General features: G+C 39.6%; 1 protein-coding gene across 12 annotated transcripts in view; it reads left to right on the forward strand.

Annotated features, from left to right (window-relative positions):
- The window catches only part of EPB41L2 (erythrocyte membrane protein band 4.1 like 2), a 213,463-nt gene that overhangs the window by 59,900 nt on the left and 127,262 nt on the right, over nucleotides 1-26,301 (forward strand). Inside the window, exon 1 of one of the 12 annotated variants that reach the window (XM_044248931.1) lies at nucleotides 25,686-25,942. The exons of the other annotated variants lie outside the window; for them this stretch is intronic. The gene's annotated coding sequence lies outside the window, so the exon portion shown is untranslated. Of the gene's footprint in view, nucleotides 1-25,685; nucleotides 25,943-26,301 lie in introns of those variants that run through there. 12 annotated transcript variants of the gene reach the window in all.

Genomic DNA, 26,301 nt, shown 5'->3' on the forward strand with positions numbered 1-26,301 from the left:
TTTTTTTTCCTGACGGTGCTCTGCATTTCTTATACTGAGTTTATTTTCTTGTGTTGGATGAAAGAGTTTAATTTAGTATAACATAAAGAATCTCCTTTTTGATCAGTGGCTTTCTTGTCTCCTGACTTGTTCCCTGTAGAAAAGTGTCAGGACACAGAAGGTGTGATGCAAAAGGAGACCAACCTCATGAGCTACACGGGAAGGCAGCCGTACCACTTTGCGGACCAAGGAGCCCACGTATGACGCCTATGCACATGCGCCCATGTCTGTTCTTTTTCCTTAAGTGCGTAGTTGCAATGTACTGGCGCGGTTTCACGTGTGCCTAGGGTGTGAGCATATTTCTCTCGGAGTCCTTTTTTTATTTGTTATATGTAAGTAATGTAAGTAATGACGATTCTCCATATCCTCTAGGCCTTTTGGAATTATTTTCTACCTGTTTGGTTCTGCCAAAGGAGTAAAATAACTTCAGAATTTTATGATTGGGAAAGGAATTCTACTTCCTAAAGATACTTATGCTTACTGTTGGGTTCTAGTATCCCTCGTGTTATTGCCTGCCCCGGGCAGGGCCCCCTCTGACATAAGCGTTAGGAACTGAATTGTGTCAGCACTGTGACTTAAGGCGTTTATCCTAATCCAGGTGTCCTTGGATTGTGTGGTGCCAGTGAGCAAGGTGCTAGCATTGATTGCAGACCTGGGCTGTAAGTTCTGAGAGCTCTGTGATTACCCAGTGAAAGCATTACCGGTAAACGTGAGTTGGTGTTTTTCTTTGGATGCTCTGTTTTGACCGGATGAAGGTGGTGGTATTTGTATTAGACACAGTGCTCTTCTCCTAGAATGGAATGAATAACAGTGAATTCTGTCTGTCAAGGGTGCTGTCATGCAGCAGAAGTAAGTAGAGAGTGATGACCAGGGAGGAGCGCGCACAGATCTGGTCCAGATTTGGGTGTGCGGTAGGTATTTGGGTTGGCCGGGTTTCCTGGAAGACAAGCTTCCATTGTAGTTACATAGCTATATTCTCAAGGTTCTGTGTAACCGTTACCCAGTTGTGTGTGTATGTTCTAGATGCATGCAGAAGTGAGTTTCCTGTCTGAGGTCTCAGTTCTGATAGACATCGCTGCTGCTTTTCTGGACAGGTGCCCCTTCTCTTTTCCAGCCGTTCCTCCTCCAGCTTTCTGCTGTGATTTCCATACCCACCAGAGCCCTGAAAGGAAGGCCCTCAGTGCTTTCATCAGATAAACACTATGCGGGAAGGAGTGATTATAGTAATGCCCGAGGTTGTGTTGTTTTCACAGCTATTCAACAGTTTCATACTGTTTTTACACCTGTAGGGAATTGGAAGCTCAGCAGGGTGGGGTGCATTGAGAGAAGATACAAGAGGAAAGTGAGGAAAGTGTGTTTGGGAAAAGTAAGCTTTTTAGAAAGTGCTGAGGGGCAAATTCATTCAGAAATGTGAGCTCATCACCTGGTTGATTTAACAGATTAATGCAAATGAGAAATACCCAGCAGATATCCTTTGCTGAGAGGTTAGGTTTCTGTCCCTGCTCAGGATATTCTAGAAAGATCTCTTGGTCACTTCGCTTGCTTAAAGTTTCTTAGATTCTCTAGTATCTGTGATGTGAAGGGTTGGCTAAATTCTTTTAGGTCCCTCCCGTATCTGAAATTATGTGGTTCAGGAGGACTGTGTATCCCAAAACATATTGTCTAGGACTTACTTTGGAACTACTTTTCTTTTTTCTTGTTTTTCTTAGAATTTAATACCTTTTTGAAGATAATGGCCCTTTAGGTTAGTCTTAATCCATGAGAACCAGTCATGCAGACTGCAGGTTAGTAAATCCCACACTCCTTCCACATTACTAATATGAATCTTAAAAGATGGTCTGACATTTCTCATTATAAATGTGCCAAAATAATATTCCATTAGAGTGCTGATTAATATTAGGCCTTCTTTATTGAATCGTTAAGGTGATTATGTTGGATAATAGAAAAACAAGCTTACGATGCGTGGAATTGTTTGAAAAAATAGGTACTTAAGTTTCTTAAAGGTGCTTTCTTACAACTTTATTTCTTTCTACACAAACATATGAAGCATAACTTTGTGCATAGGGGTGTGTTTTTTTGCTCTGAAGGGTACAGAGAGGAGCAACAGACGTATTTAGTAGGTGAGATGTGGGCATAGGGCCTGGCCTGTGGAAAAGTGTTGAGCGAAGAGGGGGGAGGGAAGGGTGGCATTGAACTGGAGTGGTGGGAGGTCTTTGGGAAGGTCCTAGCGTGGGAGCTGCACTGGCCCTTTGGCAGGGGAGATGATGGACGTGCTTCTACAGCTGCCTTTTGAGAAGGGGCAGGTGGAGTGATTGGAGTAGATTTTCATAACATTAGAATTCTTCCTGGACAGACCTGAGCAGAGAAGTTGTAAAGGAGGGTCCAGCCAGAGCCTGGAGAACTCTGTATTTCACGTGGAAGAATTCACGTTTTCTTTCTGCAGGTACTAAGGTTGTCAAAACAGATGAATGGTGTGATCAGAACCGGAGTTGAGGAAAATTAGTTGGGAAGAGATTCAAAGTAGGGGCTAACAATCGATGAGAAAGAAATCATTATGAGAAAAATGTCCCTGTTGGTGACATATTTATTGGTTCTACTTAATTTAATCAGAGCCTTCTGTTTATCATTAAAACTGTTTTTTCCAAAATATGAAAGTCCTCAAATTGTTGTCTAGGATACTATCTACTGCAGATAAAGTACATACACTTCAAGTAAAAGAGAAACAATCAGTGTAAGGTCCTGATTATGATCTTTCTTCATCTAGTATGTTCGGATATTCACTTTTTGTAATTAATCCTGGTCCGTGGAATTCTGGTTTTTTTTTTTTTTTTTCCCCCTCTGAAGATATTTCTTTTTTTTTTTTTTTAAGATTTTATTTATATATTTGACACAGAGAGATCACAAGTAGGCAGAGAGGCAGGCAGAGATAGAGGGGGAAGCAGGCTCCCCACTGAGCAGAGTGCCCGATGTAGGACTCGATCCCAGGACCCTGAGATCATGACCTGAGCTGAAGGCAGAGACTTAACCCGCTGAGCCACCCAGGTGCCCCTCGAACATGTTTCTTAAACCCTTCACTTAGTAATGTTTTGAAAATTTTACTTGGTTGATTAAAAGTGGGTATATCCCAATATCCCTCACCCCCAGTTTATTAAGCTTCTTGTTCTGTTGTAAATATGCTATTATAGTATCCATTGTAATATGTAATATTGTAACATGTAATACTATAACAGGTAATGTTATAATATGTAATATTGTAATATCTATTATAATATCCATTGTAATATGCCAGGAAAGTTCTTGGACAGTAGTTTGTCTTTTATCCTTGTAATATTGTTTGATGTCAGTAGTCCCAAAACAAAGTAAAAGTGTCTTGGGAAGAAAGTGAAAGTCCTAGCTAATGAGGGAGAGAGTTGGAATTGATTAGATCTGTGTGATACTGAGTCACTTTTCTTATCTGTAAAATGGAGACATAGATACTGTATTTCTGGGTGGTCACGAGAAATGAAATGATCTGTGTAGAATGTTCAGCATAATTCTGCCGTAGCTTGTTTATAAGGCCCTTTTCCAGTATGAGTTCTAGAAGCACAGTGTTTATGAATCTAAAAATCTTAGTTGACTTGATTGGTCTAATAAGTAGTTTTATGTTCTCAGTTTTGGAGTTGTAATTTTTCTTTTCAAATTTAATATTTTTAAAAACAGGACTCTTAGTTTTGTGTGCTATGAGTGAAACTTGTATCCTCAATACTTTCTTTTAATTCTTCCCTACAGACTGTCATTCTACTGGTTCAGTTCTGTTTTGTGTTAATGTTTATTGCTTCCCTTCCCCACCACCGCCCCCCAATTCCCCCCTTCCCAATGCAATAGTCCTGTAGTGTCCTAGTGGAAACATTGTTCTCTTTGTTGGCGCCAAAGAAGTGCCTTTGTCATTCCTTTGAGACATTCTGCAGATGCCATTTTGCAGTTCTGAAAAATATGTCCCTGTCCTCCTTGTGCTGTGTTAAATTGTGCGTGTGTATGGCTTGGTATTTTAATGAAGTTGTAGTGAAAACTTGACAGTGATACTTGTCATATGATAACAAAACAAAGCAAAGCTCTTTCTTGACCGAATGCAGGTATGTGTTCCCTGTCTCTCCATAGCGTTGTGTGGTCGAAAGTCGATCCCTCCTGCATTCAGGACCTCAGATATTTGATGCTTTTTGACTGACTTTATAGGAAACTGTTCAAACAACTAATTCTGAGCCGGAGCTCTAAGCCTTTTGTTGATGTGTATTTCTTTTCAAAGATCTCTTAATTTCTACGTTCTTAATAGCATTTTAAGTGGCAAGAACAAGCTCTAATTTGCTACGTGGCTTTAATCCTTGTATTAAGAAGTGGGGGCAAAAATCTGTTGGGAAATTGCTGTGATAAAATCCAGGAAATTCCTTTCATTCTTTTAAAACCAGTTAAAATCTAACTTTAAAAAAAGGCCTCTGATGTAATAGTGTCTGAAAGCATGTGCTTCTTAGAGTCTAGTAATTTCTTGTACACAGTGCCAAGCTCAAAGAGGGATAGTATGAATGTACCTCTGTGTTTTAGGTAAATGTATACCACATGGCATGATACCAGTTTATTATAACTTTACTGAGATTTACTTATCCTGTTTTGGGCTGCCTTTAAAACTGCTAAAGCCAGGAATATAGAATAAAGAGAGAAAACTTGTGTTTTTTGTTTTAATGGACCTTAATCTATTAAATTTTTTTTTAAGATTTTATTTATTTATTTGACAGAGAGAGGAAACACAAGCAGGGGGAGTGGGAGAGGGAGAAGCAGGCTTCCTGCAGAGCAAGGAGTCCAATGCAGTGCTCTATCCCAGGACCCTGGGATCATGACCTGAGCCAAAGGCAGACACTTAACGAATGAAATTTTTTTCTTAATCCTAGTAACCTAGTTAGTGAAGAAACTCAGTAATATAAAGAAATACAAATAAGGCAGAAAATTTCTCATTGTCCACATTTAGGAACAACCACTGATATCACTTGGACTGAACATTTCTTGTCTTTAATCTGCGAATATGTACACATGGGTTAAAACAACAGCATTATCCTTTTAAACCCACTTATTTTCCCTTGGGAAAATATGGCAAATGTGTCTCTGTAAATTCTTAAGCTGGTAGCACTTAATTTTGGGAAGGTGAATCCATAGGACACCCAGTTCATTTATATGGACTCACTTGGAAGTTCTCCATTAGTAGGAAGCGTGTATGTTTATTGCCTGAAGATACATGTGTCAAAAAGGGATAGGCTGATCATTTTGGATGTTTTCCAGGGCCATAAAAGCATAACAAGTCTGTATTAAAACTGTTAAGAAGCCTTTGAAACAAGTAAAGATCCGATCACACAAGCCGTGGCTCCTCCTGGACAGCTGGCTCACCGATCTTCAACAAGAGCCGATTCTGCTGGGCCCGGCTCCGGCATCTCGGCCAGAGGTACACAGGGATTACAGTGTTTGTATATGGCTAGCCGTCAGCTGGACTTGTTTTATAAAACGATACCAAGCCCATGTCATGCCATTCCATCGGTCTTTTTTTTTTAAAGATAAATATACAACTGGTACAGGACAGATCCTTTTACAATAAACCCAGTGGCAGAAACAAACTCTTTCTTAATATGGATATTCCTGTAGAGTTTAGGGGTGAAAGTAGAAGGAAACTCTCCCCAGGGGATGGGTGGATACTCGGACCCATTCTTCAGCAGAAGAGAAAAACTCTCCTCCTCCCCCGTTCTCATTACTTTAGGGTTCAACAGGGAAGAATATTGACTTTTGATTTATACAGAATACAGCAAAAACAGATTTTTCTGTTATAACTGTGCTGTTTCGTTGGTTCATTGAGCATTTATTGAATTCTGATGTTCTAGTACGGCAACATGGAAGTACTGAGAGGAGACAAAGCAATGGACGAGGAGGGTAGGAGACAGGCAAATTATGGCTGAACCAGGTTGGGTTCTGGAATAGAATAGAACTAGTTAAAATCCTTAGACTGGGGTTGACTCTGGTGGGAAGGAAAGGTCAGGGAGATGGTGACAAAGGGGAAGTTGAGTGTGGATGCTGAGTGGTTATGAGTACTACGTCTCTCCCTCTTGTCTGATCTGTATGTATGTACACACACCTTTCTATACCTCTAAATCCAATAGATAAACTTCTACTGTAGCTTTTATAGGTACAATCACAAAGGTCCTTCCCTCCCCAAGGCCAGACTCTATAAAGTCCTGTTGACCTACTGCACCTATAGGCAATGTCCGTCTCAGAACACAGTCTACTGGTGATGTTCCTGCCTCTGGTTCCGTTTCCATTCAGCCCCTGTGTCAGTGGTCAGGCTCATTGTTCAGGTTTCCCTCAGGGCCATGCTTTGCCCTGTCCTTTCCCACTGAATAGCTGTAAATCCCATTCCATAGGTCATCAGTTGTGAGGATCATGGGGTAGATGATTAGATAAGTTATAGCAGTGACTGCTCTAGGCATGATTTGTCTTTGAAGTGTGATTCCTGATCAGATCTTACCGCCCCTGGTTCTGTCCATTGGGAGGACTGCCTTGGTGAGCTACCATGTATATGTCAGGGCTGTCTCAGAGGAGGGACCGCATTACTCTTAGCCCATTTTAGTCTGACTTCACTGGTCTTGGTATCCTGGTTACTCTGTTGGTAGGTATTGTCGGAGTGGTAGAGGCTCCCCACAGGGTTGGTTTGCCATCTACTGGATTTCTCTTCCATGGCCTTGTGGTTGATGAGCATGTATGTGTGTGCACACCATAAACTGCCAAATAACTTGATTGGGCTCCTCCTGACCCCACGTTTTATTCTGTGTATCCTGTGGCTTAAAAATCAGTAGAAGAGCTATTGTTAGGTTTGATCGCATACTGCTTATTTTTAACCTCATACCTGGAAACTTGGGTTGGATTTTTTTTTTTTCTTCTTCCAAGGAGAGACACGGGTAGTGGACAGTCTAGACAGAGGAGAGTCAGCATTAATGAGGACATGTAAGCATGAAAATTTATTCGTGTTTAGGAGGCTGGTATGGCTGGAGGTCAGGGGAGGGGAAGCAGAAGACAAGCTGAAGATCTGGATTGGAGCCAGCAAGTGCTAAACCTAATAGCTCATACTGAGGAGTCTAGTCTTTGTTCTCCCTGCAAAACCACTGGAAGCCTTTAAAAATTATTATTATTATTATTATTATTAAAGAGGCCTAATTACAGATATCTGTGTTTTAGAAGTAATGCATGCCATGTTTTAAGGAGAATACCTGTTTACCCTGGGTATCTTTTCTGGTGACTTTTATTGTTCATTGAAGGAACCTGTCCAAGGAATCCTCATTTTGTTTTTCTGTATAGTAAAACCTAGTGCTATGAATTTTCCCTTTTGTATACTATTTACTATACAGGGAACTAGGATAAAATATTTAACTTAATTGTGATACGTTGTGTTTACTACCGAATAACAATCTGAAGCTTGGGAATATGATTTTAGCAGGTATCTTTGGAATTTATTGCACTACATTAGGAGACAAGTTAGAGCCCACTCTTAACTGTGTTCCGGGCTAGGGATTCAAAGATGAATAAGCCTGAGCTGCTGATAAGTTCATAGTAAGACCAACTGATACTAAAAATCCAAAAATATTGTTTCAGCTTTACATACAGAGAGAGGACCACTGAGTGCGCTTGAATGAAGAGCTAGGAAAGATCTAGGGGGATACCTGTACTGAGTCTATTTTAGTGTATTACTGGGATTTTGTTTGTAGCTGCATATGAAATGAATACAATCCAATTACTCATTCATCATCAAATGTTTCTTTGGCTACCTTACTAGATGCCAAGTACTGTGGTAAGCTGTGGGGATAGGAGTGTAAGATTGCAGTCTTTGCTACTAAGAATCTGATTGTTTCCATGGAGAGGCAGCCAGTCAGTAGCATTGAGAAGGGAGACATTTTGGTGACTACAAATGGCCTTGCACAACTGGGAGTAAATAAATTTTTCTTAGTGAATTATTTTGCTCAATATTCAGTGGAATCTTATTGTGTATCAAGTGTGTGAGAGGAATCACCTTCTTAAGAGTTGTTCTAGAACTATGTGTTGAATGAGTGAATGTATTTTTAGTGCAGGAATAGGTTTTTATAGATTGGTATTCATTTAAAAGCATATTTGCATTATTTGCTGCTTGTTATCTCTTCATGGAGAGGATATTTCTTTCTTTCTTTCTTTTTTTTTTTTAAATTTCAATTGAAATTCCAGGAAGTATCAGTGTCTCAGGTTTCTGTCCAAGCACTTTTCTGAAGCCAATGGGTGGGTGTATGTTTAGATCCAAGAGAAACAAATTACAACCATGGATATGAACTTTTAAGTTTTCTCAAAATAAAAGCTCAAAAAATATTTTTTATGCTTTTCTTTTGCAAAGACCATCTTTTTCTAAAGAGGGATAAGATGAAGATAACATGCTAAACATACTGGATCTTCATCATATTGTTCTCACCTTTCCTAATAATTAAGCACAACTCAGAGTGTTCCTTGAGGATTTTATTTCAAAGTTTAAGAAATGGTAGAATTGCATGTGTGCTAAAGTTCAGACAACATTGTGCATCGATATTTTAAAGAATGTAGGCATTTTGGGAGTCAAAGAACAAAAATACAGCATTAGATTTATGAAGGGAGGCAAAATGGATATTCAAGAGCTTTCTATTTTGAGATATAAATTAGACATTTGAAAATATCTTAGCTTAAGTTTATTAAATAGGAATACAGTGGGGGAAAGGTGAAGAGGCTTTGTTAATTGTTAAGGCCTTGTAAATGCATACTTGATGGCGCACACAGATTTCCCAAGACACCGCCTCCCACCATGTGACTGTGATTGTGTTTTGTGTGGGTGTGGAAAAGGACACAGCCAAGGAGGTGTGCATTACTAACCTGGTAGAAGAGGAAAGAGGAAATAAGGGTAGGAAAGGAGTATTATAGCCATAAAGTTGGCATACTTTAGACAGTTTAGTAATTAAAATTTGTGTGATTAGGTTGTAAGAACCTTTAGGACATTTACTTATATACCCTAAACGTTGTATATGGACCCCACTTATTTGTAATATTAAGACTTTTTTTCCTAGACTTTTCCCCCTTCACTCTTCCAGTAAACAGAAATCCTCATTTCTGTGGTGTAAGGCCATCTCTTTGCTTTGCTGTTATAATTCTGTACCTCACAATTTGCTTCTTCATACCATTTCCCTTGTTTCTAGTTATAAGACTAAAAGTGGATTTCTTATACACAGAATAGAATTGTGTCTTAATTTTTTCAGTCTGATAATCTGTCTTTAATTGATGTGTTTAGATCATTTATATTTAATGTAATTATTGATGTTTGGGGGATCATATTGCTATTTGTTTTCTATTTGTCCTGTCCTTTCCTTTAATGTCTTCCTCTGAATAATTTTTTTCTGATCCCATTTTATCTAATGGCTTATTCTGTTCTATATACCTCTTTTTTTCTGTTACTCAATTTAAATTAAATTTATTAACTTGTCTTCAAACCTTTTACTCCTCCTATAACTGTTTCAGGGAATGGCTTTGCTGTCTAATTAACTGCTCTTTATCTTTGTTTTCTTTCTTTCTCCCTTAATTCTTATGTGTCACCAGAGTCTTACCATTGTCCTAATTGACTATTTCTTGAATTTGTCCACCCCATTCCACTGACACCTTCTGCATTCAGACATGGCAATTTCCATAAAGCTCAGCTCTCTCGTGGTTCATTTTTAACCTTGGTAGCCAAAGAAACGCAAATCTCAACTTAACAAAAAGTTGACAAACCATTTACTTTTACTGTGCTCTCTTGAAAAACAAGTGATTTCATAAGAACAGCAAACAAAATCTCTATCAGTTTATAAATTTTTCTGATACCTTCTCATCAGAGTATAGAGCAGCCTTCACACTCTTCCTTAAACCAGCCTCTTCCCAAACAGTAGACACTTACACTGTCAAGTTTACCTTGAGTCTCTCCTGTGTTCTTTATGGATCTATTCTTCAATAACTCAGCCCATTCCATAATAAATCAGCCAAATTGCTTTCAAAATTGAAATTACAGTGGAAGAATACACTTTGGAAGAGGGGCAGGTGGAGACTGTGACTATACATTTGTTAATATTTTATTTAAAAACAATACAGTTACCACATCTTACCTGGATAAATATGTAATGATCTGTCTGGTTTTCCTGCTTTTTTCTAGTTTTTATTTAATCTGTTGTTTAAAACTCCTACCTGACTACAGTATAGTGTTTTTAAATTTTGTTCATAAAATCCTTTTATTTTTTATTATTTATTTATTTATTTATAAAGATTTTATTTATTTGAGAGACAGAGATCACAAGTAGGCAGAGAGGCAGGCAGAGAGAGAGGAAGGGAAGCAGGCTCCCTGCTGAGCAGAGAGCCCCATGCGGGGCTCCATCCCAGGATCCTGGGATCATGACCTGAGCGGAAGGCAGAGGCTTTAACCCACTGAGCCACCCAGGCGACCCCATAAAATCCCTTTATAATACCACTTTGCTTTTCAGGAGAAGCCCAAGTTTTATTTGTTGGTTTGTTTTTAATTTGAGGAAGCACACATGGAGGGAGAGGGAGAGAGAATCTGAATCAGGCTCCACACTGAGCTCAGTGCCCGACATGGAGCTTGATCCCATGACTGTGAGATCATGACCTGAGCCCAAACCAAGAGTCAGACGTTTAACCCACTGGCCACCCAGGCTCTCCGCCCAAACTTTTTAATGTAGCTCTTACCTTATAAGTTTCTTGCTATTCTAGACTTCAGCATACTAATCAAGTTTCCTTGCTCATCTGTCCAATTTCTCTCCTCTCTAGACTTAACATACATGTTGCCAGTCCTATTCTACTTTTGGGTCTCAATATAGATATAATTTCTGACGGGTAGCTGTTCTTTTATGTATCTTTCTTCTACTGGGCCTCCTCCCTGTTTAATGTACCTCCTGAATAACCTCCCTTATTCCCAGTTGACTCTTTATTTGCTTTTCTCCATCAGCAGGTTATAAGCTCCACAAAGGCAGTTACCACATCTGTGTTCACAATTGTCTGGCATCTAATAGGCTCTCAATAAGTATCTGCTGAGTGAAGAAATGATTCCTGAATGATCTGATACTGGGCTTCCTGTCCTTCATCCTTAGCACTTACCTTGTCCCACAGAGCTAGTTTGTAGCCAGTGTTCCTATGGTGCATTTGCCTGGCACTGAGGCTTCCTTCTGAATTATTTTCTCACTAAAAACACATAGGTGACTCTGTACCTGCCTGAGGGTAGGTTCCATTTACCATGTTTAGTTTTTACAGTGCCTGAACTCTGTTCTTTTTCTGCAGACTTTAACTAGTTCTAGCCCCTTTTTGATGCCCTGCTGGTAAAAAAAAATTTTTTTTTGAGGAACTTCTAGGTTCTAAGGTGTTTGGTTTTTTTCTCTGTTATGCTACCTAAACTTTCAAGAATAATCCCTTCTTGGAAATAAGGTAAAAAGTTAATAGTAACAAATGCTAGAATTGGGGTAATTTTCTCTCCATTCTGGGGTGATTCCCTAATCATATCTGATCAAGATCCAAAATCTTGCAGCCTTTCCTAGTTTTCTGGGCCTGAAAGTTTGGTATTATGTTTTGAGTATGCCTTTTCTTTATCTACTATCTATTTAGATCTCAACGTCTATGGATTTTTTTCCTCTGAAATTTAATATCAGTCCTTTATTTGTCTTTACTAGTACTGCTTGCATACCAGCCTATTCTGCTCCCCAAGCTTTATTGAGGTGTAATTGACAAAATTGTAATATATTTAAAATGTACGAGCATGATGATTTGATACAAAGATACATTGTGAGATGATTCTTACACTGCAAATTAAACATCCATCACCTCAAGGTGACTTTTTTGTGGGGAGGGTCAAGAGAATGCTTAACATCTACTCTCAACCAATTTCAAGTATAAAATACAGTCTTAATAACTTTAGTCATTAGGCTATACATCAGATCCTCAGAACTTACTGCTGACAAAGTTAGTACCATTTGACCAACATCTCCCCCATTTCTCCCACCCATGGGAGGTTTTTTTTTTTTCTTTTCTTAAAAGATTTTACTTATTAATTTGAGAGAGAGCACGAGAGAGCACACCGAGTGGTGGGAGGAGTGGAGGGAGAGAGACACTCAGACTCTGTGCTGAGTGCAGAGCCCAGTGGGGGCTGGATGCCAGTACCCCGACACCATGACCTGCCTGAGTGGAAATCAAGTCAGATGCTTAATCAACTAAGCCACCCAGGTGCCCCCTGCAGGAGCTTTTTTAATGTAGCCCTCCATTTAGACCATCCCTGCTTTTACTATCTCTCCTTTCCAATCCAGGGTCCTCAGATTTATCCTTCTTGAGCAACATTTAGTTGTCATCATCATACTTTGCCACAGTCTGATGTTCAGGGGTATGGGATCTGTGCACGCTGCTGGTGGGGATGTCAAATACTGCAGCCACTTTGGAAAGCAGTTTGGCAGTTTCTGAAAACCTTAATATAGAACTTGACTTGTCTAGTTATCCTACTCTTAAGGTACGTGCCCAAGAGAAATGGAAGCCTATGTCCACACAAAAAGTTGTACACAGATGTTCACAGCCAGAAAGTAGCAACAACACAAATGCCCATCAGTTTGATGAATGGATAAACAAAATGTGGTCCAGTCATAAGACTGATGTGACTTGGGCGTGTGGAGGAATGAACTACTGATACAGGCTACAACATGAACGAACCTTGAAAATATGCCAAGTAAAAAACCAGACACTAAAGGCCATCTATGGCAAGATTCCTTTTATGTAAAATGTCCAGAAAAGTGAAGTTTTATAGAGACAGAAAAAAGATTAGTGCTTGTCTAAGGCTGAGAGTTTTAAGGAATGATAGCTAAAGGGTTTGAGGTTTTTTTTTTTTTTTTTAATATAATAAAATTCACTTAACCTGAAAGTCACCATTTTGAAAAATACAGTTCAGTGGTTTTAGTATATTCAGATGTTCTGCAATGTTGTCGTCATCTCGGAATGATTTCATCTCCCCAAAAGAAACCGTGTATACCTTAAGCAGTTACTCCCCATTCCCCTTCCTCACATCACCTTCTGACCTGCTGTTCCATTTTACGTTCCTGATAGCAGCAATGTATGAGGGTTCTGATTTCTCCAGTCACCAATGATGATTGGCCATTTTTACATCTTCTTTGGAGAAATGCATATTCAAGTCTTTTTAAGTTGGTTTGTTTGTCATTTTGTTGAATTATAGGAATGCTTTGTATATTCTGTGTACCCTTATTGGGTTTGTGGGGTACAAGCACTTTCTTCCTTTCTGTGAATTGTTTTTTTTTCTCTTTTCTTTTCTCGATTGTGTCCTTTGACTCCAAACATTCTTAATCTTGGTGAAGTCTAGTTCATTTGTTCTTTTGTTGCTTGCATTTTAGGTCTTTTGTTTAAGAATGTGTTGCCAAATCCTAAGTCATGAAGATTTATACTCCCTTTCTTTAAAGAATTTTGTAGTTAAAAGTATTTTAAGTCTTTGGTCCATTTTGAATTGTTTTATATAGTGTGGTTGAGGAGTTCAGAGTCATTGTTTTGTATGTGGACAGTCAGTTGTCCCAGTACCTTTTGTTGAAAAGGCTGTTCCTTCCCGTGGGCGTGGTACCTTTGTTGAAATCAATTGGTTATAGATGTATGGGCTTGTTTCTGGACTCTAAAGTCTGTTCTGATCTGTATGTCTGTTCTTATGGCAGTACCACTATGTTTTGATTATTCTAGTTTTGTAATAAATTTTGAAGTCAGGAAGGGTGAATCCTTCCACTTTGTTCTTCTGTGTCATGATTAGTTCAGTTATCTGTGGTCCCTTGCAATTCCATATGAATTTTAGGATTAGCCTATTTCTGCACACATACACACACAAAGGCAGTTAGAATTTTAGTAGAGATTACATTGAATGTGGCAATCAATTTGGGGATTATTGCCATCTTGACAGTATTAAGTGTTTGAATGCATGGACATGGTTTATATATGTTGTCTTTGATTTTTTTTAGGAGCAATGTTTTGTATTTTTCAGTTTATAAGTCTTATGTACTTGGTTAAATTTACTTCGTTTTTTTTATGCCAGGCAGGATTATTTTTGTATTGTTTACGTATAGAAATACAACTGAATATGTATATTAATTTTCTATCTTGCAATTTTGCTGAGCTCTTTTACTAGCTTTTTTTAAATTAAGATTTTTAATCTAACAATCATACCATCTGCAAATAGAGATCATTTAATTTTTCCTTACCCTATTTAGATGCTTTTTATTTAACTTTCTTTAATTGCACTAGCTTTAAGCACAATGTTGAATTAGAGGTGGTGAGAAGGACATCTGTCTTGTTCCTGATGTCAGGGGGGAAAGCTTTCACCCTTAAGTGTGAGGTACATTTTTGTAAATGCCTTTTATCACATTGAGGAAGTTCCCTTTTATTCCTAGGTTGTTGAATGTTTTATCATGAAGGGATGTTGGATTTTTGTCAAATGCTTTTTCTGTTGAGAGAATCTTGCTTTTTTCTTTCATGAACATGATTATTGATTGAATTTTGTGGGTTGAATCACCCTCGTGTTCCTGGAATAATTTCCACTTGGTCTTGGTGTAAGTTCCTTTTAATATCTTGCTGAATTTAGTTTACCTGTATTTTGTGGAGGACTTTTGCTAACATATTAATTAGGAATACTGGCCTGTAGTTTCCTCTTTCTGTGATGGCTTTGGTATCAGGCCTCACAGAATGAGTTAGGAAGTTTGGGGTTTCTTTTTGGGTTGATGACAATGTTCTCAGATTGTGGTGACGGTTGCACAGCTGACTATACTGAGAATCCCTGACTTGTACAATTAAAGTGGGTGACTTGTATGGTAGCTCCATAAAGCTCTTTGTAAAACAAAACAAAACAAAACAAAACAAAACAAAACCCCCAACAGACTTTAGGAGGGCTAGCCTATCTTCTTTAGCTTCGAGTCCTTATCCTGGACTTCAGAGCCCTACGGTCTTTCCAAATACCCTATTGCAGCACAGCCTCTAGCTTACCTTTGTATTTGATTGATTGAGTGATCATGGTGAGCCCACTGCCCTACTTACCATTCTTGCTCCCCCCAGATCTCCCAGAATGTCTTGTGCATCTTACTGCTTCACCCTGAGGACTTTTTCCACCTATCTTGCTGTCCCTTTTTCCTATCAATGTGAATCTACCATTTCTTGTAAAGTTTTAAGTTGCTTCTATTAACTGCTGTAGCCTGCAGTTACTCTTTAGTCCCAAACCCACTATTAAGTGGGATAGAATATTTGAAATCAGAACTGTTCTGGGAAATCTGGGGTATGTGTTTGTAGTACCCGAGGACATACACTTTTTTTTTTTTTTAATGCATTTACAGTTAACTCACAAGTTTATAGGGATGGCTTTTTTCTTTGCACTGCTCTGATCTTCTCAAATGCCTCTCCATGCTTTAAAGAAGGTATGATGTGGTGTATCTAGCTGTTATTAACCTTATATGCCAGGTAAGTGTATGTTGATGTATATGTACGTGTCTGGAAAATAGATCCAGCACTTTTGGTTGTGTTTTTGCAATTTTCCTTATGTATCTCTAAAAGAATCTTTGAGAAAAATGTATGGGGTAGAGTAGAAACAGTTAAGTATAGTCCTTATGTATGAAGTTTACCTGGAAGTGTGAGGCATGGGTAGGTGGGACTTTATGGGAAAGGCTGAGTTTGGCGTTTGGCTATGTATAATGGGGAGGTTGCATACAAACCATGGTGTAATGTCAAGGATGTGTTTAAAATAAAATAGAATGGGATTCAAATCTCGGGTATCTATCTCCTACATAGTAACCCCCTCACTATGTAGGATTCAGATTCAGGTTGTCTAACTGTAGGACTTCAATTACTCGCTGTACTCTTTTGCATTCCAGGCTTAGTAAGGAAAGTTATTTCCTTTCTCTGAGCCTCATTTTATTCACGTATAAAATGAAGTTGGTAACACTTGCTGTCTCAGAGATGTATTGAGGCATAAATATGGACATTTGTAAACATTCTGTGGAGTGTTTGCTAACAAAATAGGCAGACCTATTGCTATTAGTAAAATATTTTGTTTACTTCAAAACAATAGCACTAACGAGAGATTTTGAAAGCAAGTCTGAAGCTTAACGTAGAGAAATTTGCTTATCTTCTGACTTTGGAATATTGAATTCTTTGCTTTACGTTTTGGCAGAAAGTTTTCAGTGTTCTGTTTCTCTAGAATTTAGATAATATTCCAAGTCATTTGTTAGTAATGACTTTCTTTTGCTCTCTTGTCTCTTTTGTTGTTCAAAATGAGTTATTGCCAAGGTAGTAACAGAATTATACTTTTTTTGTCATTAACTTGTGCAGTATCTGCAATTGGTATATTTAAGCCTTAGGTGTTCAAGTTTCTAGAATGTAATTTAGGGAGGCTGTTTTTCATTTTTGTTTTGTGTTTTTTTGCTTTTTTGTTTGTTTTTTGTGTTTTTTTGTTTGTTTTTTTTAAAGATTTTTTAATCTATTCATTTGACAGAGAGATCACAAGTAGACAGAGAGGCAGGCAGAGAGAGAGAGAGAGAGGGAAGCAGGCTCCCGGCTGAGCATAGAGCCCGATGCGGGACTTGATCCCAAGACCCTGAGATCATGACCTGAGCCGAAGGCAGCCCCTCAACCCACTGAGCCACCCAGGTGCCCTGTTTTTTTTTTTTTTTTTTTTTTAAGTGAGCTCCATACTCAGTGTGGAGCCCTATATGGGGCTTGAACTCAAGACCCTGAGATCAAGACCTGAGCTGATGAGATCAAGGATTGGACACTTAATAGACTGAGCCACCCCCAGGCGCCCCAGAAGGCTGATTTTTTTTTTTTGTGTGTGTGTGTGTGTGTGTGTGTGTGTTGTTGTTGGAAACCATAATAGAAATGAATTAGAGAAGTGGTTATTGGTTTTTATCTTGGCTGCAGAAGTATTTGTATAAGAGAATTTTTTGGGTGTTGCTATAGAAACAGTCAAAACTACAGCAGGGAAAGCATGGCAAATAAATCATGGATTTGCTTACCTGAATTGTTGTAGGCTCTTCCTAATTGATTTCAAAAATGTCTTTGACTTTTTCATTCTTAGCTGTCATAAATATCCATATCGTAAATTCACAATACATCAGCATTGAGAATACTGTTGCTAATCATCTTAATTTTTTTGGTTACTAACTTCTTAGAGGGTTGGGGGAAAAACAAATCCTGCTAATCCATCCAAATTTCCTGTTTGTGATGGTGAAGGACTATAATTTAAAAAATATGTATCTCCATGTATTCTTAGGATAGTTTCGGTTCACTTGGGGATTTTTCTTAATGAAAACCAGAGAGTAGTTACTATTTTCAAGTTTTATTTATATTTTCTTTCACAAATCTATTGTGAAGTTATACTGTCCGTGCTGTCCATTTTAGGTTTTTAATAAAGCTATGGTTTGGATCAGGAGAAAGTAGTTCCACGAAGCAGTTGGTAAGGGAAAATAGCTCTGCGTTGGGCTTTTATAGACTCTCTTGCCTAAAGGAAGGGCTGCTATTGAGTCCGTTACTACTTCAGTGGAAGATGTCTTGCAGCTGTGCCTTTTTGGTTTTGTTCCAGAGATAGTATTTGTGTGCACTGTCAGAATGTCTTAAAGGCCCACCCTGGAAAGGATTCAACTCTATAAAAGGAGTTTTGTTTCATAACCTTTCACATATTCTTACAGGGCTCTGGTGGTGACGGTGCTCTTTATTGTCTTGTCTTTTAAACTGGCATTTTATGGAGACACAGGCTTCACAGTGTGAGAATAGGAATTACAGTTACAGTTTTTGTGTCTTATAAGATACATTTAGCCAAATCCTTGGCACACGCTCCAATTAAAACAGCCCTCTCCAAACCTTGTGATTTCAGTGAGCTATTTAACTTCTTTTCTGCAGCTAAACGGAGAAGAAGATGGCACTTGTTTGATTATGTTTCCTTTGGGTACTTTACTGGATTTTGATTTACAAATCAAGTTAATATATTAGAGGATTATTCAGGGAATCCCGAAGTTTTTAAAACACCAATAACTTCATATGGAAAATAGTTCAGTTTAACCAGTTTTGAATCCTGTGTTGACGTGACTGCTAAGAGAGCTCTCAATGAGTGTATTGTAGGGGATTGACCATATTTTTTCCATGATTTTCCCTTCTCCTCAGTTTTTCTTTTCTTCCTTTAAATTCTCCAAAGGTATTTGGGCGCCTGGAAATGGTTCAGATGGTTAAGCATCTGACTCTTGATCTCAGCTCCGGTCTTGATCACAGGGTTGTGAGTTTCAAGCCCCACAATAAGGCTCCACATTGGACATGGAACCTACTTTAAAAACAAACAAATAAACAAAAATAACGGGAAAAAAAACCTCCAAAGAAGGTATCAAAGCTATCTGGGATGGAGAACAGGGCTTTATTTTTTTATTTTTTTATTTTTGGTGCAAAATGGTGGTTTATTAAAGCACGGGGACAGGACCTATGGGCAGAAAGAGCTGCTCGAGAACAGGACTTTAGATGTATCCCTATCTCTCTACCTTCCTCAGGCCACTTCCTCTCTTGGCCCATATGTATTTCCAGTTACCTTCCCTGTGGTTTCTGGAGTGGGGGTGTCCCTCCTGCTGTCCAAGTTGAATCTCTTCTGTGGGGGGGAGGTGTGCCGGCACATATGCACTTTTCCTTTCTTCTTTTTTTAAGATTTTATTTCTTTATTTAACAGAGAGAGAGAGAGAGAGAGAGCATAAATAGGCAGAGCTGTAGGCAGAGGGAGAGGGAGAAGCAGGCTTCCTGCCAAGCAGGAAGCCCTGTGTGGGGCTCCATCCCAGGACTCTGGGATCATGGCCTGAGCCAAAGGCAGATGCTTAACTGACTGAGCCACCCTGGCGTCCTGTTGCGTGTACTTTTTAAAGTAACCTCTCCCCCTAGCCTGGGGCTCCCAACTCCTGACCCAGAGTTGAGAGTCACGTGCTATGCCTGAGCCTGCCCGGCACCGCTTCTTTCGTGGTTTTGATCCTTTTTCTTCTGCCTTCTGAGCTACCTGCCATCCATTTTCCTCTTTTCTCCTTCCTGTCTTGAACCTTTCCCTACGTGGTCTTTCCCACCGAAAGCTTGCAGCGAACAGAACCCCTAGAATGCCTCCTGTGCATTAACATCTTCCCACAGCCTTGTACATCCCGTAGCTATTCCTTCCCTATCTTCTAGCTTTCTCTCCACTGCTAAGCTGGAGGGGACTCTACACTTGGCTCTTACTTACCCTTCCCTGTCCAGTATTCCTTGGCCAGTTGGCTGTTTCTCCTCCTGTCTGCTGAACTCACTCTTCGAGGTTACCAGCCGTCTTTTCACAACGGTTAAAAACCTTCTTGGTGCCTGAAGCAATGTGCCCTTGGCCCCCTTGTCCACTCCTCCCAGCCTGACTCTTCCCTCCTGGCAATATGTTCATGGTTTGCTGTCTTTCTCTTAGGCTGATCCTTCTGGCCCCCTCTTACAGCTTCCTTTCTGTCTGCCTGGGGCTTCATCCTGAGCGTTTCTCTTCTGTTTTGCCTGGGGTTTCATCTACTTCTGTGGCTTCAAATAACACTGATGGACCAACTAGTTCCACGTCTGAGCATGGAAACCAGACTGTGTGGTTCAGACACACATCTCCAGCCCTCACCTAGTTGTACACTGTCCCTTCAGTCCAAATGCGGCTTGGGCTTTCTGTCATCCCTGTTTCCTACATGTTCTGGAAATCCCGGTCTAGGTTAGTGGCACCACACTGTCTGACCTTGACTGCCAGGAACCTGGGAAGTTTGTTCTGTGTTACTCCCACAGTGTGATTCATTATCAGCTCCTGTCCATTTTACCTCCCAAGGATTTATCAACTCCTGTCTCTTCATTTGCATCTTTGTTGCCTTTAGTTTAGATGTTGTTTCCTGGATCACTGGAGCATTGTCTTAACCAGTTTCCTTTCATTGTGTCACTTGTTCTCATGTGACTGCCAAAATAATCCTCCAGAAATGCAAAATTAATATTTTCCATCACCTGTAGGATAGAGTTAAAGCACCGAACCTAAGCATACCGATCACTCATGACTCGGCTGCTGCCTCCCTTGTCCGTCTCCTACACTCTCGCCCTGTGTTCCAGGCAGATGGGGTACTTACCGTTCATTCTCCTCAGTGCTTTTATCTTTCCTGATTCTGTGCCCTTCACTTACTGTTCCCACAGGGAGGGCTGTGCTTCTGCCCCTTCCAGTCAGCCCACTAAGCTCCTCCTTATCCTTCAAGGTCAGCTCAGATGTCACTGTGGGGAGCGTTCTTGCCTCATCAAGTCTGTTACTATTGAATCGTTTTGCCTGCATTTGAGCTCTTCTTCTCTGCCCTGTAGATATTTATTTAAATACTCTTCTCTTGCACTGCTGGAGCCAAGTTTTACCCAGGTCTGTAACCCCAATAGCTATCCATAAACAGAGAGCAGTCCTTAGCGAATGAAAGGATCTCAGCAAAACCCAAGAGTACAGAACTGAGATCAAGATCTCCTTGGCAAAGGTAATGGTGAGTACGCTGGCTTGGTGCTGGTTTGGCTTTATTGTTTGGGTTGGGCAGGACCTGTGGACTGTGGGCACAAGGCACATTAGCTCCTGTGCTTGGGGGTTTTCTTTGATCATTCAGCCCCAGAGAGTTAAGTTGTAAAGGCGAAGCTATAAAATGGAGCTATATTTTCAAATGACGGAGCTCACCAAATGATAAGTACGTGGGTGTCCAGACAAGCGCTTAAGGCCTGTGTCAGGCAGAGGGAGGACTGAAGCGGGTGATGTGAGGAGAAACTCACTCTGGTGTCGTACGTGCCCAGGGTATGATCTGTAGCTGTGTGCTGCATATCCCATACGCTGTAACGTGTCCCAGGCTCGCCCTGGTAGGAGCAAGGAATGGGAGTGTAGGGTTTTTCTTCGGTGCAGAGAGTGGGGGCAGAGCTGAGGAGCATTGAGGTCCACCAGATGCCTTCTCTCTGGGCTCTTAATGCCTTCTGGCCATTGGAGAGCTATAAAGGGTCTCTATGCCCTGCTTTCTCCATACTAGTGTCTCTGCTCTTTCCTTCTCATCCAGCCAGGGTAACGTCCTCCAGGGAAAGACAGTGGGATTATTTATTAGTTAGAATGTGACCCCCAGTCTGGGCTCTGCTGCAGGCTTACTGCATAGCACGGATGAGTTGTCTAACTTCTGGGCTTTAGCTTCCCCACCTATGAAAAGTACATGGAGCTAGAAGTACTTGGATGCTGAGACCTAGAAGTACATGGATGCTGAGACCCCTTTTGGTTCTAAATTCTTTATTTTATGAAAACCCTGTTTTGTTTGGCCATTTGTACGGTGTTTCCCAGATGCTAGCAAGGTCTTTGTTTCTGCTTTTTATGTGAATGTTTTTATTGTTTTTAACATCTAAGGCAAAGTGGGTGTCATTGCCACATTATTAGCAGTGGTATTTGTTCATTTAAAACAATACAAAGGAACCTAAACACTGTAAGTTTGTAAGGCCTTCTTTGGCCTCAAGGGAGTTGTCCACTTTGCTGTGCCCTTCCTGTCCCTCTGCTGTAGCCCTTATCCCACGTGCTGTAATTATTTATGTATGTGCCTTTCTTTCCAGACTGGTGGATTCTCAGAGGGCTGGAATGGGGAAGAACCTTTGAGCCCTAAGGCTTTAGTGTCTGGTGCAAAGAAGGAACTCAGCAAGTGATCCTTTGGCATAACTGAATGAAAATAATACATTTTAAAGTAAATGCTAGGTTACGGTAGTTTCCTGAAAGTATAATTCTAACAGTGATGCTTTTGACTTTTGAGTTAAAGCTCTTAACAAATCCTTTTATCTTAACACCTTTTAGATGGTGTCAGAACATTAACTTTTTGATAGGGATTCTTAACCACCACCTCTTTATGCTTTGTCTTCCCCCATACCTGTTCCTATTCTTTATCTACAAGCCCTTTGTTTAAAAAAAAAAAAAATCTAGGGCCATATAGCTTATTTTCCCCCTCCAAAGTCTCATAAATCTATAGTACTTCTGAATATTACATTTTTAAAAATGTGGTAGGGATGAGACTTGGCAAATTGTGGAGTTTTTCTGGATTTAGAACCTGAGAGAAGCTAAACTGTGGTGGTATGTGGTCAAAGGAGAACTTAGCAAAGAAGCCATGGAACTAGTGAGTGGGCTTTTTTTTTTTCTTTTTGCTGACATCAAATATCAGATAACAGTGATGAAATGTGGGCTGTTACAACATTTTACAGACCAGTGGAAGCTCATCCAGGTTAAAAGAGTGATAAAACTTTTCTCCATGTTTGTTCGGGAAGTATGGTCTTGCATGCGGATTGGTAGGTAGGAAGAATGGATTCTCTGTAAAATCAGTAGAATAAAAAATAGTGAGTTTTAGGGAGTATTTTTTAGGTTATTTTAGAGTTATGCCAGAAAAATATTTGCTTTTTCCCCCCTGGTGTGACAGATGATAATTGCTTCTCAGGCAGAAGCTGAAGGGATAAAGGTGGAGGAGCCAAAGGAATGGTCGTCATTGTCTTTCTGCAACACTGGTAGCTTTATTTTCTGCACAGAGTTTCTGTCTCTTATGGTTTGGGAGTTATGAGTCACCGGTTAGGTTATCAGGTCCTCTACATCCTAGTCAATTACATTTGTTTGTTTGTTTGTTTGTTTGTTTTCATAAAGTAGAAGATAAGATAGTTTTAAAGGTCAGGAAATTATGATACTGGATTTAGCATAAAATTCTATATGCATACAAACCCACATATACAAATATAGGAAAAATGTCTCATACTCTAACCCTGACCAACTTTCCTGAATACTTAAAAAATAGCATTCTAAAAGAACAAAAAGTATTCTGAGGATAATCTAATTCCCCACCCACCATGCCTTTTTAAAGTTTTATTTAAGTAATCTCTACTCCCAATAGCTGTCTGTTCCCCTCACCAAGCCAGCCAGGTACCCCTAATTACCTCTTCTAATGGAAAAAAGGGACCATGTCAGAACATGATTTAGGGTGTTCCCAAGACAGATGTAATAGATATAAATCTGTATTAACAGTGTTTTTATGGGAAGACATTTGTGAATGTTCACCTTATATATTTTGTGTACTTTAACATATTTAAAATCTTATTGGGAATGAATGTTTTAAATGACCCTGGTCTTGGTTTGTGTACTTCTCCGCCAGTAACCCACTTAGTAACCTTTGAGAAGTCATTTCGCTTCTTTGGGTTCAGTTTACCCATTTGGAGAACAAAGGTGTTAAAATAGCAGTAATGCAGCATTGCTGGAAAAGTACATTGGCTTGGGAAAGCAGCTGAGCTCACCATGATACCGCCAAGTAGCCTTGGCTTTGAAGACAGATGGAATTGGTGTAAATGCTGAGTCTACCACCTTACTGGGTGTATGAATTGGGAAACTCACTTGTATTTTTTGTGTTCTCTTTTTATCTACCATAGGACTGGTTTGTTCTCTTTCCAAATTATGGTGCCATAAAACTCACTTTCCTGTCTTTTCTTAATCTTTGTTTAAACAGTGAAATTCAGATGTCTTAAGAGCAGGATCTTTCATATTGAAGACAACAGAGGGGCTTGAGCTGTAGCATTGCGCTCCATATTCAGAAAGTAGGTGCCTTAATCAGCTTGGGCTGCTCTGAGACAGCACCACTGAGTGACTTATCTCGCATTTCAGGAGGTTGGAAGTCCAAGATCAAGGTGTTGGCAAGGCGTGTGTCTGGTGAGGGCTCTCTTCTGATGGCTTGTAGCTGGCTGCTACATAGTGAAGCAAGAGAGAACAGGAGAGAGTGAGCTAGCTCTCTGCTGTGTCTCTTACAAGGGCACTGATTCCATCATGGTGGCCCCACCCTTGTGACCTCATCTAAATCGAGTTATATCCAAAACATCCCATCACCAAATATCATCACATTGAGAGTTAGTGCTTCAATGTATGAATTTTGGGGACACAATTTGTCTAGAGCTGTAGGAGAGTTAAAAATATAGGGAGTCCAGGGGTGATAGGAGATGTCTGCGATGGACTGTGGAGATTTACCATCATCAGCTTCACGGGGTGTAGCACTACGTGGCAGGAGTTTGGAGACTTAGGGACTCCACAGAGTAATAAGTTTCAGAAAAAGGTTTGGAGCCAATATTTTTTCAAGTATATTGAAGAAAATCTGCCATTGCATAACACTGCTTAATAAACACGTTTAATATTAAAGGAATAACATAATCTAAATAAAAGATGATACTTTGAACTGATGAAGATTGGCTCTACTTGAAAGTTCTACCAGAAAAACCCCACAAAAAAAATTCCCAAAACTCACCACATCTCCTTTTTGGTTACTAAAGTTTACTTCCATTATATATTTACCCTTTTTACCTTTTTTTTTTCTTTTCAAGTTTTGTATTTATTTTGACAGAGATCAATCTCCTCAGAGAGGCTGCTGGAGCATATTTTCACTAGGTTACCATAAAGCACAGCTTACCTTTCTCTCCCTGTGGCTACAGATGGCATCTTGTTTATTTAAATATCTTTTGTGGGGTTTTTGTTGTTCTTGTTGTTGTTGTAATTTAAGGCTTTTCTTCAAGACTCTATAGGTGAAGTGAGCCTGTAATACTCCTTGGCCTAAGAACTGCTTGTTGGAGAGCGATATGGTAGCGGCATGAGGTGGTAAAAATGTGTACTAGGATCCAGAGTCTATCTTGGTTCTTCTTTACTAGTGTAGACACCTACATCGGAACACACATTTACACCCGAATTTAGGTAGAAATGTAAGGGGCGGAGGGTTGGTATTGGACAGTTAAGGAAAATTTAGTCATTTCTCAGATCTCTCTGACCTGAATCTTAAAATTAGTGCATTTTTCTTTAGTGCCTTTAAATGTATTTTGCTTTCCATTATTTGTCTATATTCATATGACTTATGGATATAGGATTACCTTTTGTATCCATCGTTTCTCATTTAGGATTGACAATAACAAAAGGCATTATCAGCTTTGTCACTGTATGATTGTACCTACAAATCTAAATTAAAAGGAGCCTTTATTTTTAAATACAGGTGAATAAGCAAATTCTTTTATAAATGAATCAAAATAGTCCGGTTTTCAAGACCTAAAAATGAAATATCTATGTGTCTATCCAGTTTTTCTATATCTGAAAATGATGCAGTTTACCTTGGAAGCTTAGATTATATGTTATAGACATATGCTTTTGGTGTCTATTTGTAGGGTAGATTAAAATGACAGAAATAAAAACGAAGTTGAGGGGTGGAAGGAAAAGTTGAGGGGTGCTGTGAACCCAAGGCAAAGCCGAAATGATACAAAAATGGAGTTTTTCAGCAATAGTATAACAACTATAAGCATAAAATCAGTCTTTATTAAAACCATTCTTTTTGTGAAGTGCTCATTTAGTGGGTAGAACAGGCAGCGGGGAGATGACTTTTTCTTTGACCCGTGTGGATTTTCTAGCTGAGGAATGAAGTAACTTGGAACCACGCTGGGCTTTTCTACTGAGCATGCCTTCCGCTAGCGGGGTCCAGCCTGGGTGGGGCCAGGCTTGCTCATTAAGCTTTTGGAAGCTGGCTTTCGATCAGCTTTCCACAGTCTCCTAATGACAGGGAATAGGAGACAACAGGCACGATGTACTTTTTAAAAAGCTGCGTATGTATTTAAAGGGGACATTTTGAGGAAATCTCAGTGTTGTAGCAGTGGGTTTTGTGGTATATCCTTGCTTGTTTTTGCTTTTGAAGAAAGTTTGCTTTTGAGTCTGTCAATATCCAGGAGGCTGAAAATTTGGAAACTACTAATGTGCAGAGTACATGGAAGCTGGGTAAGTATAGTGTTTGGCGAGGGAATACGTTCCATTATGTTTGGTCCAAGTGCTATGAAAAGGGCATTTTTTGTGGCCAGAGTTTAGTTTTGGCCTACTTGTTTGCATTTTTCTAGACAGATGTTGAATTTTGTCAGGTTATCATTAACATAAGTGCTTGTTCAGGTGGGACATCTGAGAATAATGAAGCTCGCTGGTTTATTGGACGCACTTGTCCCGTTGTTCAGGTGATTTGTCCAGTGTATACTGTATTCCAGACAGTATACTGTATGGAAGTTAATGACTCCTGAAGCACGGTGGGGGCTATGTAAGGTTAATAAAGTACAGTTACTTTTAAAACCTGTCAAAGGGTGACAGAT

The sequence above is a fragment of the Neovison vison genome, chromosome 1 (assembly GCF_020171115.1).
Source record: "Neovison vison isolate M4711 chromosome 1, ASM_NN_V1, whole genome shotgun sequence".
Lineage (NCBI taxonomy): Eukaryota > Metazoa > Chordata > Mammalia > Carnivora > Mustelidae > Neogale > Neogale vison.